Source organism: Simochromis diagramma, unplaced genomic scaffold (genome assembly GCF_900408965.1).
Source record: "Simochromis diagramma unplaced genomic scaffold, fSimDia1.1 OVJJ01000201.1, whole genome shotgun sequence".
NCBI classification, from domain to species: Eukaryota; Metazoa; Chordata; class Actinopteri; order Cichliformes; family Cichlidae; genus Simochromis; species Simochromis diagramma.
In genome coordinates this window covers 663,920-675,751 of record NW_024387223.1, presented here as the reverse complement: position 1 = coordinate 675,751, position 11,832 = coordinate 663,920, and the positions used below count along the sequence as shown (strand labels likewise).

General features: G+C 41.1%; 1 long non-coding RNA gene across 2 annotated transcripts; it reads right to left on the bottom strand.

The window, feature by feature from the left end:
* Positions 1 to 185: 185 nt before the first annotated feature.
* On the bottom strand, positions 186 to 5,252 carry LOC120746663. 2 transcript variants are annotated; one of them, XR_005698903.1, is made up of 3 exons: positions 4,182 to 5,211; positions 3,118 to 3,805; positions 186 to 1,802 (listed from the first exon to the last, which is right to left on the bottom strand). It is a non-coding gene; the product is annotated as an uncharacterized LOC120746663 (long non-coding RNA). The 2 variants fall into 2 exon arrangements; XR_005698902.1 differs by lacking the exon at positions 186 to 1,802 and having other exon boundaries at positions 2,331 to 3,805; positions 4,182 to 4,573; positions 4,719 to 5,252.
* Positions 5,253 to 11,832: the final 6,580 nt, after the last annotated feature.

Genomic DNA, 11,832 nt, shown 5'->3' with positions numbered 1-11,832 from the left:
CACATTCACTTTCTACACCTGTGAGTCTCCTGCATGCTAGCCTTTCTGTGCTACAGCGTATTGTATACACTGAACACCAAGCTTTGTAGCTGTATACTGACTCCTGAAACTACAAACACATCACACTGCACACACATACACTTCTTGTCGCTGTCACAGGGCTGGATGTAATGAAATGTTCTTAGAGTGGCAGTAAATCAAATGGGCAAAATCAAATCCATTTCTTTACACATATGCAGCTTTTACATTGTGTAATATGCCTTAAAATGTAACCAATGATCATTACTTTTTTTTGTACAACCATTTAAAACTCAGGGGCTGATCTACAGAGGTGGCATGGAGTGGCATGTGCCACCCTTAATAAACATTGTCATATACAAAACTATGGTGGGCACTCGGTGTGGCAAGAGATTATATCAGGGTGACACATGCCACGTCTGTAGATCTGCTCCTGGCGGTATACTGACTCCTGAAACTACAACACATCACACTTCTTTGTCTCTGTGGGCTCTGATCACACCGACATGTTAGGTCCACACAGACTCCACCCACCTTCGTGTCTCCTTCACAAACACGGAAAAACTGAATCAATATGAAAATAACTCTTCAGGAAATGTTGTTAACATGTAAAGCAGACTGATGCTTTTCCTCTCTGTCCCACAGAGTGAATCTCACCTGCAGAGACAAAACACGAAGAGGCCGACAAACAGCAAAGTCGAGCAGAGCGACGCAGTCTCAGCAGACATTTCCGTGTTCTTCAACTCCGACGCTTCGATTGTTCTAAATGTCTCAGGATGGTTTTATTGAAATAACTGAACCTGAGTTTAAATCCTGACTACATGAGATTAAATTTAAGCTTTAAATGATCCTGAAAGTCTCTGACTGAGAACAGATCTGACTTTTTAGACACTCGTTCAAACTCAATACGTCCAGTTCATCGTCTCTGCAGGAAGTCACGTTAGAGTCACGTGTGTTTACGCTGCGCTGTAGGGTGACCATAAATAAGTGCGTCATAACTAAAGCGGTGAAATCTGAAGCAGGTCTGAGTGTTTAACAGGTTCAGTTCTTGAACGATCTCCACAGAACAACACAAACATCTCGTCATCAACCATCAGCTACGTACTAAAGACCATCATCAGCCAAAGGACTTCAAAATGACGTCACTGTATAAACATGTATATTGTACTATGGAGGAGGCAGCATTTAGCTGGAGCCTCCATCAAACCACAGAGAACTTTGTCCACCTTTGATTGTCTTTAAGTTGTGTTGGAGCCACAGAGAGCAAATCTTTGTTCTTTATGGAGAACCAGTGAGACTGTTTGGACTTTCCTATGAAATATTAGCGCTAAAAAAACACAATTTACCAAACACACGTGACAACTTCTCATCAACATCTTTACAAACAAACATCAACAACCAGGAAGCAGCTTCACCTCTGATCACACACACACTCAACTCTACTCACTCACCTGGAGGATCAACAGTCAGGTAGATGATGCTGATGAGCTTGCATGACTGCTTCATCCAATCGGACCGACTCTCATATGTTCCAATGTCGTTATTTGTCACATTCTTCAGAATCAGAGATGCGTCTCCATCCTTCATCAGTCTGAGCTGCAGATCCACCCGGTACCTAAAAGATGGATGCTGATTTGCTGGTTCAAATCGGCCATCCCGGTAAAAAAGGACGTTTTCTGGCTCCAGATCAGCTCTGCTCAACTCTACAGCCCTGGTGTTGGTGTTTGGAGCTCGACACGTCAGAGTGACATTTTGTCCAGACTCAGCTGTGATGTTTTTCTTGTCTGAAAGAAGAAACAACACAAATCAGGGAGGTTAAAGGGATCAAACTGCAACTGTTCACTTCTAAAGCAGCATACAACATAAAGGACAATTATGCTCAAATTCATTACAGTCAATGCAATACGATCACATCATATTCAAAAAGTCATTAAAATTCATCCTTGATAGTTGATGTGAAACTTTCAAAGTGTTCTTTCTCTCATCCATCCACTTTACATCTCTGCAAAGTTTCAATTTATCTGCATAATTTAAAGAATCCACAGCATCCAGAGTCATTTGCAGTGAGGATGAAACACTGGTAACAAGATACCATGTTGGCACATGAAGAGGATCACAGTGGAATAATTACATCCTTAAATTTAGTTACAGCACTTTAAGAAAGACACTAGATAAGAAAATACTGTCATTATATCTATTCCTCACTGTTGTGTAGGTATTATTTTAAATTTAAATGTTATTTAGATATGATCAGACAAGAGAGGGTTTTCAGGAAATAATGTTAATCATAACAACATTTTTAGCATCTACATGGATGTTAAAATCAGCCACAATTATCGTTTTATCTGAGCTGAGCACTAAATCAGATAAAAGTCTGAGAAATCAGACAGAAACTGTGAGGAAGGGCCAGGTGGACGAGCAGCCCTCTCATTATAAGACACTGTGAGTCTCTGCATGCTGCCTTTCTGTAGCTACAGCTGTTTGTATACACTGAACACAAAGCTTTGTAGCTGTATACTGACTCCTGAAACTACAACACATCACACTGACACACACATTACACTTCTTTGTCTCTGTCACAGGGCTGGATGTAATGAAATGTTCTTAGAGTGGCATGAAATCAAATGGGCAAAATCAAAGTCATTTCTTTACACATATGCAGCTTTTACATTGTGTAATATGCCTTAAAATGTAACCAATGGTTCTGACTTTTTTGTACAACCTTTTAAAATTCAGGAGCAGATCTACAGATGTGGCATGGAGTGGCATGTGCCACCCTTAATAAACATTGTCATTTACAACACTATGGTGGCACTTGGTGTGGCAAGAGATTATATCAGGGTGACACATGCCACTCCACATCTGTAGATCTGCTCCTGGCGGTATACTGACTCCAGAAACTACAACACATCACACTTCTTTGTCTCTGTGAGATCTGATCACACCGACATGTTAGGTCCACACAGACTCCACACAGCTTCGTGTCTCCTTCACAAACACGGAAAAACTGAATCAATATGAAAATAACTCTTCAGGAAATGTTGTTAACATGTAAACAGACTGATGCTTTTCCTCTCTGTCCCACAGAGTGAATCTCACCTGCAGAGACAAACACGAAGAGGCCGACAAACAGCAAAGTCGAGCAGAGCGACGCAGTCACAGCAGACATTTCCGTGTTCTTGAACTCCGACGCTTCGATTGTTCTAAATGTCTCAGGATGGTTTTATTGAAATAACTGAACCTGAGTTTAAATCCTGACTACATGAGATTAAATTTCAGGTTTAAATGATCCTGAAAGTCTCCGACTGAGAACAGATCAGACTTTTTAGACACTCGTTCAAACTCAATACGTCCAAGTCATCGTCTCTGCAGGAAGTCACGTCAGAGTCACGTGTGTTTACGCTGCGCTGTAGGGTGACCATAAATAAGTGCGTCATAACTAAAGCGGTGAAATCTGAAGCAGGTCTGAGTGTTTAACAGGTTCAGTTCTTGAACGATCTCCACAGAACAACACAAACATCTCATCATCAACCATCAGCTACGTACTAAAGACCATCATCAGCCAAAGGACTTCAACATGACGTCACTGTATAAACATGTATATTGTACTATGGAGGAGGCAGCATTTAGCTGGAGCCTCCATCAAACCACAGAGAACTTTGTCCACCTTTGATTGTCTTTAAGTTGTGTTGGAGCCACAGAGAGCAAATCTTTGTTCTTCATGGAGAACAAGTGAGGCTGTTTGGACTTTCCTATGAAACATCAGTGCAGGAGTCTCTCAGTACATCTGTTTACAGTGAGGGACAAAGAAGCAGCAGATACAGAGAAAACATACATGACTGTAATCAGAGTACAGGAGAGTAACTGAGTACACTTCCTGTTTGTGATTGAGGTGATTTTCTTCTTTATATTGTGTCAGATAGTCTGACAGCTTTTGGTTCTTCAGATGATGAAACCCATTGAATTCCTTTAATTCGATGTGTTTTCACAGACGAAACCAGCCAACAGTGAATCAAATGTTTTACACTAACGTGACATGACGTTCATCTAACCAGCAGAACCAGTGAGTGGTTACAGTAACGGGTTAATCCACTAACGCTCACAGCTTCAGTCAGCCTGTCAAATTACTTAAAAAACTGAAAGACGTCATTTTAAACACTTACTGTTTTTCTGAAACACTCAAACACTCTTCTGATCATCAGAGTGGAAAAAATAAAATGATCTCCTGACAGATAAAAAAACTGTGAGGTCAGTGTGTCCCATCGGTTTTTCAGTGGATGAAAAGGAAGCTACTGAAGTTTTTTTACAAACAAGTAAAAAGTTACTCAGATGTAAATATTTGACAAATAAAAAACATCAAATCATAAAAAATGTAAAAGTTTAAAATCCCAAAGTAAAGGTGTGTCTGTATCAGACAGCTGCAGACTAAACTAACCTGTGTTTCCCTGTCAGCTGTTTTATATCAGACATCTGTGACCTGCGTCAACACTTTCACGCCCACCTTTGTTTGTCCTTTTTGAGCAGCTGCAAGTCCAGTCATGTGACAAACAAATACCTCAAATTCAAAGGAAAAGAAAGTAGTATAAGAATGAGAACCTTTTTCCACTAACACTGGTAGATATAAAGAGAAATTCCCACTCCACACTGTCTGTGAAATTACAGAAACTTGGTAAAATTATTACAAGCTCATGAACACTTACTGTTGTTCTGAAGGATCTCTGAAACCCTCAAAAACTCTTCTGATCGTCAGGATGGAAAAATTAAAATTATCCAGTGAAAGATATTTTTTAAACTGTGTTACGTCCATGTGTCCTGTTGTTGTTATTTGTGAGGTCAAGAGGAACTTCCTTAAAATTTTATCCTCACAATCCAAAAAGTTTAAAAAATTAAAAATCTGAAAGTAAAGAGACCTCTGTATCAAACAGCCACCAACGAGGAAATGCACCTGTGTTTGCTTGTTAACCTGTTTTACAAGACAAATCTGTGTCAGCAGCATCACCATAACATTCAAATCCTCCTTCTTCTTATTGGCTGTTAGCTCGTGTGTTTGACAGTGAAAGCTCTTTCACTGATCTTAGTTTGATCCAAACAAAAGAACTGGAAACGACAGCCATACACAGTCCAGCAGCTGCTGTCAGCACATATTAATGATGATGATGATTTTTACTGTCAGGGCTCAAAGACGCTCAGCAGTAAAGGTTTTAGTTGATATGGCTTTTAAAAGTCAAAGCTGTGTGTTCAGCAGAAGTGTGTGGGTGGCAAAGATGCCTGTTTGTGTCTCTGTCAGTATTCTGGACAAACAGCAGTGAGTGTCAGCACATGTTGCTCAGTACAGTTTCGTTTCTTGTCTTATCTGTTGTTTCTGTTCATGAACTGTCTGATTAAGTCATTTCATTCCAATCTCAGTGATGCAAAAAGTCAAAGTCAAAGTTGTTTAAATGGCACATTTAAAACAAGGTGTTTTGACCAAGGTGCTGTACAATTAAGATAATCAAAAGAAATATAAACATAAGAAGACATGATAAAAAACTTCTTGAATATTGTAGTTTCTGTGTTTTCGAGTCCATCAGGGTCTGCTTGGTCCAAATCCAGGGACAAAGAGCAGATTCCAGTGATCAGACTGATGCTCTCTGTCTCTACAAATAGTTTAAACAACTGGAGGAAAATAAGCAGCTCTGTGTTATTTATATGCAGCTTTTATTTCTATGCACGTCACTGAACTGTGTCAAAGTGCCATTATTGGAACCTGTACTTCCTTCAGAATTTTCATATTAGAATTTTGGACCTTTCCATCATAACTGTCATAACTGGATAACATCTGTGTGGATAACACTGCACCCACCAGGACTGTGCGCTGTTTCTCCAAACCCTGGATTACCCCAGAAATTAAAGCCGTCCTCAAACAAAAGAGGAGAGCCTTCAAATCCAGAGACAAGGAGGAGCTGAAAAGAGTGCAGAGAGAGCTGAGAGGTCTGATCGGGGCAGCTACAGGCAGAAGACGGAGAAACGGCTTCAACAAAAGAAGGTTAGCAAAGTCTGGAGAGGCCTCAGAACCATCTCAGGCCACAGAGATCAGAACTCACTGCTCATGGGAGATGTGAGGGGGGCAAATGAACTCAATCATTTCTTTAACAGGTTTGATTCTTCCAGGAGGCAGTCTTCAACATCAGCTGCAGACTCACCCACACCCACTGCTGCCCCACCTCAGACACTTCACACCACCTCTAATCACCCTGCTCACTCCTCCCCACCCCTAACACCAGAATCCTATACACACTCAACACAAGGCTCCAGCCTGACTCTCTCAACCACTCAGGTTAGGAGGGAGCTGAGGAGGATCAGAGCTAGAAAGGCAGCGGATCCAGATAGCATCAGCTCAAGGGTCGTCAGGTCCTGCACAGACCAACTGTGTGGGATAACGGAGCACCTCTCCAACCTGAACCTGAGGTTGGGGAGAGTCCAGCAGCTCTGGAAAACCTCTTGTGTTGTACCAGTGCCAAAGACTTCACACCCCAAGGACCTCAACAGCTACAGGCCGGTGGCTCTGACATCCCACCTGATGAAGACCCTGGAGCGGTTGGTCCTGGTTCAGCTTTGGCACCTGGTGAGCTCATCACTGGACCCACATCAGTTTGCCTACCAACCTGGCATTGGAGCAGATGATGCCGTCATTCACCTCCTACATCGTTCCTTCTCTCACCTGGAGATCGCTGGAAGCACTGTGAGAATCATGTTCTTTGATTTCTCCAGTGCCTTCAACACTATTCTTCCCACGGTCCTGAAGGACAAGCTGGAGAACTCAGGAGTGGACCATCACCTCACTACATGGACACTGGACTACATCACCGACCGACCACAGTATGTGAGAACTCAGTCAGGGCTGTGTGTCAGACAGGGTCGTCTGCAGTATGGGGGCCCCACAGGGAATGGTTCTGGCTCCGTTCCTCTTCACCATCTACACTGCAGACTTCTCCCACAATTCCACCCAGTGCTTCCTGCAGAAGTTCTCTGATGACTCTGCAATAGTCGGCCTCATCACTGATGGGGACGACAAGGAGTACAGAGGACTGACCCAAGACTTTGTGGACTGGTGCCAGCTGAACTACCTCCAGATCAACACTAATAAAACCAAGGAGCTGGTGGTAGACTTCTGAAGGCACTAAACATCCAAGGTATGGACATTGAGACTGTGGACAGCTACAGGTACCTTGGTGTTCATCTGAACAATAAACTGGACTGGACTCATAACTCAGACGCCCTCTACAGAAAAGAGACTCACGGTGTGGGACAGAGCAGGCTGTACCTGCTGCTGAGGTCTTTGGGAGTGAAGGGCCCACTCCTGAAGACCTTCTATGACTCTGTGATGGCCTCAGCCATCTTTCCTGGTGTAGTCTTTTGGGGCAGCAACGTCACCTGGGCCAGCTCTTTTCTAGGATGCCCTCTGGACCCAGTGGAGGTGGTGAGTGACAGGAGAATGGTGGCTAAGCTTTCATCCCTGTTGGACAACATCTCCCACCCCATGCAGGAGACTGACAGCACTGAGCAGCTCCTTCAGTGGCTGCGGCACCCACGATGTGGGACGGAGAGACTTCACAGATCTTTCCTCCCCACTGTTGTCAGACTCCTGAACAAAGACTTCACAACTGACCAAACACACACATCCACACATGCGCAATAACACCAAGTGTAATTTTTTTTCTGTTAACATAGTATTTTATTCTATTATATATAGTATCTTATTCTTATTATCTTATCCCAGTCCATTGTTTTTCTTCATTTTTGCTGTAACTTGCACTGTCCACTTTCTGCTGTGACACAACAAATTTCCCACATGTGGGACTAATAAAGCTTATCTTATTTTACATGTGAGCTTTTAATGAAACCACAAAAGAGTTCAATGTGAAGATTCATTTTTACCGGTTCTCAGGAGGATGTGTGGATAAAGGAAATGGAAAAAAAGACCTTTCCGACCAGATGGAGACTAGCACAAAATTATAATAAATAAACAATACAAGGCGAGTGGTTATCTGATGCTATTATTATCATTATTATTATATCATAATCTTGTTTTCTAATGTATTCTGATTATGTACAGGGGTTTAGACTTGTTAGTTCTTAGGGTTTGGATTCTGTGCTCCTTCTTTTTAGTGTCTGCCCGTGTGTTTCCTCTGTTCTCCGTCTGTACCGTGTCTTTAAATCCAGTCTATTTATGTCCTGTTTTATTTTGAAGGTCCGTGTCTGATGTCAGTGTGTTCCGTGCACCCTCCCTGGTGATTCAAATTCAGGTTTCGGTTTTGTTTTATTAGTTTTCCCAGTTTAGACTCTTTCTTGGTTTTGTTTCTTGCCACTCTCGCTTTTGGTCTTATGTCACCCTCCTGCAATAAAGCTCACTCACATCTCAGCCAGTGCCTGCGTTTTGGGTCCTTATCTCTCCTAAACACATCTTGTCCCGCAAACCGTCACAGTGGGTGGAGCCAACTTTCACTTTTATCCTTGAATTGAAGATTGTACAACACAGACTAATTTCCTGGTTTAATAAGCTTCTAAAAAATGAAACTTAAAAAGCGGTAAATAAAAATAACCTAAATAAACCTAAACTATCATCTGCTCACAGGTGACGTGACACCTGTTACTGATCATGCTATAATATTTTTGATACCAGTATTCACTTCTGGTGGAAACAACTGCTGCAGCGCTGCCTCCTGAGCATGCGCAGTGGGCCACATACTCTAGAACCAGAATCACTGTTGAGTTTGCTATTGAGGCTTGAACAGTGTTTATAGTCCAGCTCCACCAGAGGGCGCTTTAACACAATCAGATTTGTCTGTGATGCATTTACTGAGTTTTCTTTTGACGACAATTTCATAATTATGCTTAGAAGAAACTCCAACACATTGTACCTAAAGGCAGTTTATTAATAAAGTTTCCTCCAGATCACCAAATCTTCATATGGATCTATTAAAATAAAAGTTTGACTTTGTTATGGTCTATTCTGAGTCTCTTTATAAAGTTGCATCTTGTGTTTTTTCCTCTTACTTTATGGAAAGTTGTTGTTAAGCATTTTAGTCATAAAATAGTGTTAAAAATTATATTTTATACTGAGTTATGGTCCATCATGTAAATGCACATGATGGTGTTTCTGGGCTTTAAACTATTTTAGAGTTTAGCCCTGTCCATAAAATGAGTTACCATAAAATCTATAATGTTTGATAAGCAGATGACTCTCAGCTTTACTTGTCTGAAGTTATTTAACCATCAGTTTTTGGAAATGGTCATTTGTTTCCAGATTCCCTCAGACTGGATAAAGATAGATGTCAAAGATGCTCTCTTTATAACCCCTGAAAGATGATCAGCTATCATCTTATCTCATCATATCTTTATGACCCCTGAGAGATCATCAGATACCAAACTGCACAGTAATTAAGTTCCATGTCTGCTTTTAATCTGTGGCTGAGATTTAGTTTGTTATTTGCACTGAAGAGGACTGAAGTGTGTTTGTGTTCACCACAACAACTCACGTTTTCCATCAGACATCTTTGTGAAACCCACAGAACCACACGAGAAGATCAAGTGAGACCCAAGTTTATTGAACCTGCAGAGAAACCAGATCACTGCTGTGGAGACGACAGCACACTTAGAAAGTGGTGGTGAAGTTACCATAAAAACATCTTCATGGTGCCATTCTTTTTCTGCATCTTTATATAAAATAAAAACCTCTCCATTTGAATGTTCTGCCCCTCAGTGAGGGTAACTTTATGAGGAGAACAAAGATAAAATAAACTAGTGTGTTTTACAGTGGATTTGTGGACCAGTTAGAGAACAGCAGCTGTATTCCAGAGGTTGGACTGGTGGACCACTTCAGTGATTAGATGACATTTGGCTCTGCCAAAAAAAAAAAAAAAAAAAAAAAAAAAAAACCACACAGGAGGAGAATGTGAACACAAAGCCAAGCTTCATTCTTCTGTTTATATACAGCATAGAATGAGGACATGTCAGCGAACGCATCACAGTTAAAATAATTTAACGTTCTGCTTTTGATCATGTGACGTATTTAACTTTTTTACATATTTTCTGGTGGTGTGTCAGATCACACAGCATCTGCATAGACATGCAGTGTTATTTTCATACATTTTAACCACAAGATAAAAATAAACGAATTAACATTCAATTAAATTGCACCATTTTAAGACAGTTTACTGGCACCAGAATATTTACTCACTGCAAAAACTCAAAATCTTACCAAGTATATTTGTCTCATTTCTAGTCAAAAATATCTCTTTACACTTAAAATAAGACACATTAGGCTGAAGAGTAACAATTCAGTGAGATACAGTGGGATGCAAAAGTTTTGGCAACCTTATTAATAGTCATTGTTTTCCTGTATAAACCGTTGGTCGTTACAATAAAAAATGTCAGTTAAATATATCATATAGGAGACACACACAGTGATAGTTGAGAAGAGAAATGAAGTTTATTGGATTTACAGAAAGTGTGCAATAATTGTTTAAACAAAATCAGGCAGATGCATTTATACAGGAAAATAATGACTATTAACAAGGCTGCCCAAACTTTTGAATCCCACTGTATATTAACTTGTTTTAAGACAGTGAATCTACAGGGAGTGCAGAATTATTAGGCAAGTTGTATTTTTGAGGAATAATTTTATTATTGAACAACAACCATGTTCTCAATGAACCCAAAAAACTCATTAATATCAAAGCTGAATGTTTTTGGAAGTAGTTTTTAGTTTGTTTTTAGTTTTAGCTATTTTAGGGGGATATCTGTGTGTGCAGGTGACTATTACTGTGCAGAATTATTAGGCAACTTAACAAAAAACAAATATATACCCATTACAATTATTTATTTTTACCAGTGACACCAATATAACATCTCCACATTCACAAATATACATTTCTGACATTCAAAAACAAAACAAAAACAAATCAGCGACCAATATAGCCACCTTTCTTTGCAAGGACACTCAAAAGCCTGCCATCCATGGATTCTGTCAGTGTTTTGATCTGTTCACCATCAACATTGCGTGCAGCAGCAACCACAGCCTCCCAGACACTGTTCAGAGAGGTGTACTGTTTTCCCTCCTTGTAAATCTCACATTTGATGATGGACCACAGGTTCTCAATGGGGTTCAGATCAGGTGAACAAGGAGGCCATGTCATTAGTTTTTCTTCTTTTATACCCTTTCTTGCCAGCCACGCTGTGGAGTACTTGGACGCGTGTGATGGAGCATTGTCCTGCATGAAAATCATGTTTTTCTTGAAGGATGCAGACTTCTTCCTGTACCACTGCTTGAAGAAGGTGTCTTCCAGAAACTGGCAGTAGGACTGGGAGTTGAGCTTGACTCCATCCTCAACCCGAAAAGGCCCCACAAGCTCATCTTTGATACCAGCCCAAACCAGTACTCCACCTCCACCTTGCTGGCGTCTGAGTCGGACTGGAGCTCTCTGCCCTTTTCCAATCCAGCCACGGGCCCATCCATCTGGCCCATCAAGACTCACTCTCATTTCATCAGTCCATAAAACCTTAGAAAAATCAGTCTTGAGATATTTCTTGGCCCAGTCTTGACGTTTCAGCTTGTGTGTCTTGTTCAGTGGTGGTCGTCTTTCAGCCTTTCTTACCTTGGCCATGTCTCTGAGTATTGCACACCTTGTGCTTTTGGGCACTCCAGTGATGTTGCAGCTCTGAAATATGGCCAAACTGGTGGCAAGTGGCATCTTGGCAGCTGCACGCTTGACTTTTCTCAGTTCATGGGCAGTTATTTGGCGCCTTGGTTTTTCCACACGCTTCTTGCGACCC